Genomic DNA, 7,515 nt, shown 5'->3' on the forward strand with positions numbered 1-7,515 from the left:
TCATACCAAATTTGTTACTGCGATAGATGATGTCCAACTGTCTGATTTCCAATGGCCAGCAATTCTCAAACTCAAGGTTTTAAACTTAGTGGTAATAAAACCGCTGTCTGTCTTTTCTGAGGCTAATCTATGTACTTGCTTACCCATAAAAACCTATTTGTTAAAAATTTGCACAATATTTCCTATGAAAATGTTGTTCCGGCCTTACCTTCTTACAGCTCGCAATTCTCCTACTTTGAAAAGCTTTCTGATGTCATATACTTTTTCTTATATTAGTGATTAATACTCTTTTTATCTCTGTTGGAGACTCCAGAGTAAAGCGATACAAAGATTTTTCAAAAGCTGCATAACTTGCACAATTTATGTCCACACCTGATCTAAAAATACTGAATTATAACTGATTAGCAATAACAGGAGCTCAGAAATTGGATGGCACTGAACGAAAGACAGGCAAACTGAGTAAGATGGCCTTAAGCAGTACCTACCCAGTGCCCCACATGCATTTTTGGAAGCTTTCTCAGAGATGCTGATGAGCTACTTCGGAAATATCTTGACCCCTGTCAAGGATTTGTACAGCACATGAAATGTGGAAGGCACTGTGTCCAGAGATCTTTCGAGACAGCTGCAAGGAAAAGACTGCATTACTGTAAGCTCAACACCAATGTCTCCTCAGCTTTGTATATTTGCATGAGTGATTGATGCTCCAGGAGCATATGCTGAACTGGCATAATAGGCCATATAGCCATGGCTCTCCTGCAAAGTCAAATATGCCTTGGAAAATTCTAGACAGCATTTCCATGGTCTAGCTGGAGCAATGGGGAAAGCAGGTCAATGGTCACAAGGATCTTCATGATCACACGATTTGATTTGGAGGTACATTTAACAAGTTTCCGGTTGTGGATTTTATGACATAGCTGGCCCTAAAGACCTGACCCTGGAGTAACTCAGTATGGAGATGGGTATTAAAAGCATCTCTGAAAGTAATTTGCAGTCGCATGCTACAGTAGCATGTCATTTATAATTTTTTTTTCCAAAATTTTAAATTAATGTGTATATATATTTAAATCATGTCAGAAAACAAAGTACTTTCTAAGCCATGTTTTATATTGAGCTTCTGAATTCAACAACTTCTTAGAAAAAAAAAAAAAAAGATATCTTATAATGCAGCTGTTTTCAAACCCTTTTTGTCAGGTACCACTAAGGGAAAGGGGAGCTCTTCCCACCAGGCAATGCAAAGTAGACTGTTCAGGATGTGTTAACGTGCCGTTTTGATGCAGCACGCATACCACAAATGGTATCTATATCACATTTTGGGGACCGTTTTACTAATCATTTCCTTACCTGTACCAAATACAAAGAGAACTGTATTACAGAAGGCTAATCAAATTGACCAAGAATAAAATAATCAGTGTTAGGATTCAGAGTCAGTTAAAACTGAAGGCAACACACTGATAATGGACTTGAGAGAATCGAAGTTAGAGGTGATCATCTCATACAGTTAAATGAGAAAACCACCACTACAAACAGCATTATATATTCCAGTCCTGTTATCTTCCAGCTCACAAAATATGTGAATTCACAGACATTTTGTTGGGCCATCATCATAAATATATGCAAGTGAATAAAAGAAGGAACAATCCTTTTACAGATACCTACTGCACATTTTCATGTAAACCCAATCTCATTTTCATAACTCTTGAAGTACAAAAAGCACTTGCACAGTTGGTAGAGCTCTTGAAATGTACACTCAGTTTTTTTCTCTAGTCTGACTTTGAATATAAATCTAAGTTGTGTAGTGATAAACATTGTTTTTATTCATATAAGCATTTCTTTCTCCTTTCAGTCTGTCTAAACTGTTTATTTTATTAATACGCTGTGGGAGCACCCATACAGCGCAGTAGCAAACACACAGCATATTGACTATTTCACTGTTTCTTCAAGCTTACTGTGCAAAATCAGCTATTTTGAAAAGCTTAGTCAAATTATTTAATATTTTAGGATGTCTGTTCGTAATCTTAGATTGCAAAAAATTAGTGTGAAAAACTACAACAGTAAAGCTAAGCCATTTGAAAGTCAAGTATTAAAAATGAATGGTGTTACAAGTATTACACAAAATCTAGTTTAAGAAACATAGATGGATCATCTCTATCACTATGAATTGTACACCATAAGCCATAACAAAGCAACTACTATGGAGGTTTGGATAAAGGGTAACAGACAAAAACAGTTTAGTTTGGTAAGTCTTTTGAAATTTCTGAACTACCTTTCTGACTGCATCAGTTTTATTTTTCAGAATGCAGTGACAGAGAAAGAAGGAAAAGTATTTTCATAATAGAAAAAAAAATAGATAGACAAATATGGAATGGCCAAGACCAGAGCTAGTTACTCACCTTCAGCAGCTTGAGTCCTTTGAGCCTTGCTGCAATCAGCACGTTCTCAGAGGTTTAAGAGCTCTTTGGCTAGCAGGACCCACAACACACATAAGCCATAACTCCCCGAGAGGCTTAGTACCTTGTATCAAAGTACATGCCATGGTGGCAACCTATCTCTCAGAACTCTCCTGCTAAACTTTTTAAGTTCACAGAGATCATCCGCCCCCTAAAATGTGATATGCCAAACAGTTGAGAGGTTCATCTTGACTGCCAAGAAGTCACAGACCAGCAAAAAAACCCAAACCAAACCAAAACCACCAAAAAACCTGAAACCCAAACAGGACTACATCAGCTAGCATCAAGGACATAAATAAACTTTTAATTTAGAGCTTCAATGTCATGGCATTATAGACCCAGAAGCAAAGAGGAGGAAAGGACTTGATTTATTTGGCTGAGTGATACGAGAAGTGCAGGAAACAAAAAAATCTCAACTATACAGAGGCAAATCAAACCCAGCTTGCTCAAGTTTACAAAAAGTTCAGGAAAGGAAAGGGACATAATGAACTCCCTGTAAATGAGAACAAAAAGATCTGGTGGCCTTTTTATTTATTTTTTTTTCTTCTCAGAAAAGGCGTAAAAACACGTGTAGAAACACATTTTTAAGGCTGGAGTACTTGACCTTCTAGTCATGGTTCAAAACGTACACCTCCTTAAGCTGTCAGACTCTGGAAGGCCTAGAAGTATACTATAAAAGGAGGACTCAACACACAATATGATTTGTGCAGAGTTTAATTGTTCCCCAGGCTGGAAGAGTGGAGAGACTAATCCTGCTCTCTCCCGATACAAAATGCATAGCAGGGAAGTTGACCATCCTAATCTGTATCAGTCCCTCAGTAGGTGCTATGGAAAGGACCTGCACACATGCAACCTGTATGGAAGTAATAAAACACTACAACTTCAGTAAAGAAGCCTGTGGGTCTCACCAACAGGAGAGTCCTCTCACCATTTCCGTATGACAGGAGCATTAGGAAAATAATCAAACTTTTTTTAATAGGAATACTTTCCAGTAGTGTATCAACCTTGCTCAGATTACCCCAGTGGTGTGACCCTGCAGAAAGCAATGGTGTGTGAAGACCATTCTTAATGGCAGAGCGATCAGTTCTTGTTGTCATAATGAGGTTAGTCTAACTGCTAGGTAAGAGTTGCTTAAATTGCAGAGCCCAATTTGCAGCAGATAGGTGACTGTCATCCCACATCTTAGAGCGCTCCAGTCATCTCAAACTTCCACTTCAGGGACAGACTTAATTTCTCAGGCCATACAGCCAGCACTCTGGCTGCAATCCAATTACACTAAATGGCTTCAGAAGTGTATCCAGAGACAATTTCACTAGCTAATAGCCAAGAAGTAGGCTAACACAGTGCTTCCCTTGACATGTGTTTCTTCTGTCCTCACTGACTTTGGTGAACACTTCCGGAGGCCAAGGGATAAGGTCTCACATATGTAGTGATTCTGATTTACCACAAGATTCCAGTTCTTCTTGTATCATGATTTGACAGATAGCTTGAAGAAGTGTCCCCAGAAGGCTGAGCTACAAATCAGTCCTGACTGCAGGAAGGGGAGCATGGCAATGTATTCTATATCTTCTGGTAGTCTACAAATGAAATGAGTTTCCTTCCAAGCGAGGACTACTAACCTCTTATTTTTTAGAACTCTAAGCTATCACCACAGAACTCTCTCCTCTGATACTCTCAAGAAATTCCTCTGTTGCCCTAAGTAGGATCTGCTGTTTAAAAAAATAATCTCTTAAGACGGTTCCCTGAAAAAGGACAGGCATGAAGGAAATAGGTAATTAGACATAAAATAAGGTGTTATATATGTGATGGTGTCCACGATCTACTGTGTTGTGACTTTGGGGGCCTGAGGTAGGGCTCCAGAGGAACTGCATTTGATTCTTGACTCTCTAGATTGGCCATTGGCACTGTCACACTGACTGCTTTTGCCCCGAAGGCAGATGAGACAGCAGGCATGTGGTGGTGTATTGCCTCATTTTTCACTTTGGCAGCTTACAAGAACTGCAGTAGACAAATCAGCAGAACTGCAGAACCACAGTCTGAACACTCATCTGTTTTCTTTTGGGTGATAAGGCTATGTCACCCTAGAGTCATCAAGACTTAAACTTTTTTATCCATATTAGCCCACAGCAGAGCCAACCTCTCAAATGGCAAGAATCTCTTAGAAGTCTACACCACTTAGACGTCCACCCATTAGCTAGCACAACTGTTGCCAAACCACTGCAGCATTTAGTGAATGGGAAATTATTTTGCCCACAATAATATGTCTTACAAATGACAGAAGGCCAAATGTCACATTTGAAGACAGACTGAAGATATGTGAGGTACGCAGTCTATTTTCACACTTTAGATCCCTGAAAGTCAAGGCCATGTATGAAGCCTTTACACACTTCTCACCTTCGTTTATACAGATCTTGAAAATTAAGTATATGACCATGGAGCATTTTCTTGGGAGATTCTCCTGGTAAGATTCTCTCAAGTAATAAAATATATTGGATAGGATTATTCTAACTTTAGTTTTGCACAACAATATAAGTATGTTTGAGCTAATCAATTCTACAGGCCTTCCAATAGCCAAGTTTATCTCATTCTAAGGTAAACTTCTAAAATAGGTCAAATGAATTGATATTCTTGCTTACTCATAGCAACATGAGTAAGATCTGTCATGTATTTTTTCTCTGAACTTTTCCCCAGGTAAAGAAGTATGAGCAATGGGGTATTGCAGTGGATAGTTTTTGGGTGTATCAGAAAGAACCCCTCTGCTCTCTGAAGCCTCAAACTTCATTTACATAAAAAATAATTGTATTGTTTCTTTTCTCTTTTTCCTGTTTCTAATTAGTGACTCAGGGGGCACGTCTACACAAAGCTCAGAAAAATACAGTGCAAAAAACCATGAAAATAGCCATACCGGTCAAACAAATGTAACATTTCCAACAAAAGATAACGCCTATGGAAGGGTTTAAGAGGATAACAAACAGCAGTAGCTCCTGAGAATGCTCTCCCAGCACTGCACTGTCTGCATCTCAACTTCCTGAGACGTAGGAGATGCCCCTGTGTGTAACAGTGCTTAGAGTATTTTTATTCCTTTACTTCATTCAGTTGTCTTTGAATCCACGTACATTTTTAGCATCCAGAACATCCCACAAAAATGCACACAAAAATAACAGATGCACACAAATTCATGTAGCTCTTGATGCATCAATTGAGAGACAAAACGTGTTAACACCATTCACAACACAAGGAAAATAAAGTGATTCTACCTCCAGAAAGGAGCTATTAACTCCACACAGCACTGTACTCCTGTACATAGACATGACAACTCCGGCTAGCAGAAGCTGGGTGGCTGGATCTCAGTTTCTTCATCTAGCTATGCATGTACAAAATATTTTGTTTGCCTTTTTTTTTTTTCCAAACAGCTTTTGGTTTTGCCCGTTTCAGATTCCACAGTAGTTAATTTTTAATTTGCAACAACAGTATGGGTTTTATGTAGTCTGAATTAAAAGAGTTATAATGTTCACAAAAAGTACGGTGTCTTGATATTAAATATGATCTGACTGTTGAGCCTTACGTAAACTAACAGGAGCGTTGGGATTTGGCCTAACAGTGAATCTGCAAGGCGCTAAGCAAAAAAAAAAACCTAAACAGTATTAACCATGGAAACTGTAGTAATAACTTGCACTGAAAAAGCAATGTAGCCTGGTAATTTTAAAGAAAGATAACATCAGAGAAGGAACTGCAGAAAGAGCCAAGGGAAAACACAGCTTCATTCCAGATCAATCTCATTCAATCTACAATGTTTTACAATAACTCTTTCCATTAATTCACATCTGGGAGCACAGTAAAGTAAAAACTGTCTAGCTGGATCAAATCAAAGGTATCTCTAGCCAAGTATATAACTACAAATTGTGTCAACAACAGATGCCTACATAAAAGATAACAACAGGGCAACCATAAAGACTTCTCCAGTTTCCCAGAATTCAGCGTCTTGGAGCTCAAGAACTTTCAGACAAACAGCAGTGTCTGTCTGACACACTTCATGGATCTTTATTCCATCAACTTTCTAATAAATTTTCAGACCATTTAAATCCTGTGGCAGAGTGTTAAAACTGTAATCATGTAACTGGAAGAATGAGCTCTTTCTATCCTTTTTGAACGTGCCATCAGATAGGTTTGATGTTGGCACACTGAAAAGGAGAGTAAAATAAATAAATAAATCCCTATTTATCTTTTCTGTTCCGCTCATGATTGCATAGAGCACAGAATAGGATATATTTTGTCTCAGTTGTCCCTTTTTCAAATTGAAGTCCACATAGTCACACATCAATTGGAAGATGCCCAATGTTTTTGATCACTCTTGACACTTCCTCTGAACCTTTTCCAGTACTATTAGATCCACTTCGAGATGTAGGAACCAGAACCGTATACATCATTCAAGACGCAGCACAGTACAGTTTCATTAATTAATTGTGACATTAAGATGCTTTTGCTTTGTTCCCTATTCTGTTCCTAATAATTCTTAAATTCCATTTCTTTATTTGACTTGACATGCACTTACTTGACAGTGAGTCCATGTTTCCATTGATCTGTAATTCCAAGATCACTTACCTGAACAGCAACTAGTCCAGAGTCCATGAAATACGTAACATTTGCTTTCTTTTTCATCTGCATCACTTTACTATTACTTTCTCTGAGTTTTATGTGCTGCCTTATGATTCGGTCCCTCAACGTTATAACATCTTTGCAGCCCACTCTCCATTTTTCTACCACATATAATTTAGCATCAGCAGCAAATATTGTTATTTTAACTCATCTTTTTGGGAATACTACATATCTACCTCCCATTTTTAACATGACACAATTTGAGACAGAAATAGTAAGTATATTTTCATAATCCTATATCCTGTTAATGAATTATTTTAAACCTGACAGTTGAAGTGAAACTCTACTTCTTTCAGTAGTTAGAAATCTGGATGATTACAAAAATAAACCAAACCCTCTGCCATTACTAAAATTTTGTATACTTGTGAAAGCAGCGTGTCAACCAATAAAGCACAATATTGAAAATCTGAAG

The 7,515-nt window shown here is 38.0% G+C and overlaps 1 protein-coding gene across 1 annotated transcript in view; it reads right to left on the minus strand.

Moving 5' to 3' along the window:
- Window positions 1-7,515, minus strand: part of LOC104282431 (collagen alpha-1(XIX) chain-like) — a 72,761-nt gene that overhangs the window by 17,305 nt on the left and 47,941 nt on the right. The window lies entirely within an intron of this gene.

The sequence above is a fragment of the Charadrius vociferus genome, unplaced genomic scaffold, assembly GCF_000708025.1.
Source record: "Charadrius vociferus isolate BGI_N301 unplaced genomic scaffold, ASM70802v2 scaffold513, whole genome shotgun sequence".
NCBI lineage: Eukaryota > Metazoa > Chordata > Aves > Charadriiformes > Charadriidae > Charadrius > Charadrius vociferus.